We start from the raw sequence: 1,246 nt of genomic DNA, 5'->3' as shown, positions 1-1,246 counted from the left end.
ACATACCTATAGTCCCAGTAACTGGGAGGCTGAAGAAGGATGGTAGAAGTTTGAAGTGTAGGGTAATTTACAGAAACTCTGTTTCAAAATAAATAAAAAGGACTGAAGATATAGTTCAGTGGTACAATGCTCCTAGGTTTAATTCCCAGTTCTGCCAAATAATAAATAAATACGTAGGTGCATTTTTAAGGAATTGACTCATGCAATTGTGAGGGCTGACAATTCTAAAATCTGTAGGGCAGGCCAGCAGTCTGGTAACTTGGCCTGGAGCTGATATTAGAAGCTAGAGGCAGAATTTCTTCCCTCAGAAACCTCAGTTTTTGCTCTTAAGACCTTTATCCGATTGAATGAGGGCCACCCACATTATATAGGGTCACTTACTAAAGGACAGCTGATTGCAGATGTTACCCACATCTACAAAAGAGCTTCATAGCAACACAGAGACCAGTACTTGATTAAACCACTGGTGCTATGGCCTGGTCAAGTTAATGGAGAAAAATAACCATCACAATAATCTGAGTAACTGAACCATGACTTTGCTATGTGTCTCCTTGGGTCACTCTACTTTCACATTAGAAAGCTTCTTGGCAAAATGGCAACATAGTCCTACTAAAGTCACATTTGCTGGTCTAGTAAGACACTTTTAAATTTACTTTTTATTTTTTATTGTTTAAAAAATTGTGTGGTAGTAGGAAATTGAATTGAGGACAATCTACCACCAAGCTACACTTCAGAAGCTTTTTAAAAATCCTTTATTTTAAAACGGGGTCTTACTAAGTTGCTGAGGTTGGCCTTGACCTTGCCATCCTCTTGTCTCAGCCTCCCAAGTACTGGAATTCCAAGCATTTGCTACCGCCTGGCTAGACTACCATTGTAAAAGGTTTAGTCTAAACAGAATGACAACGACATGCTAGAGGTTTTGATTTATGGTTGATTCTTAATTGTCACCTCCTTCTTCATAGTTTAGTGGCTTTTCAAGCTTAGATTAAAAAATAAAAAGTGGGCTGTGCATGGTGGTAACATGTCTGTAATCCCAGTACTTGGGAAGCTGAGACAGGAGGATCACAGGTTATAGAACAGACTCAGCAGGTAAAAAGATTACCATCAACCTAGCAAGACCCTGTTTCAAAATAAAAATAGAAATAGGGCTGGGGATGTTGAATGGAGATGTAGCTTGGAGGTAAAATGCCCCTGATTTCTATCTTCAGTATCATAAATAAATAACACTTTTTTTAGCTTTGGGAAT

The sequence above is a fragment of the Muscardinus avellanarius genome (genome assembly GCF_963383645.1).
Source record: "Muscardinus avellanarius genome assembly, chromosome: 1".
Taxonomy (NCBI): domain Eukaryota; kingdom Metazoa; phylum Chordata; class Mammalia; order Rodentia; family Gliridae; genus Muscardinus; species Muscardinus avellanarius.
Note: the sequence above shows the minus strand (reverse complement) of the source record.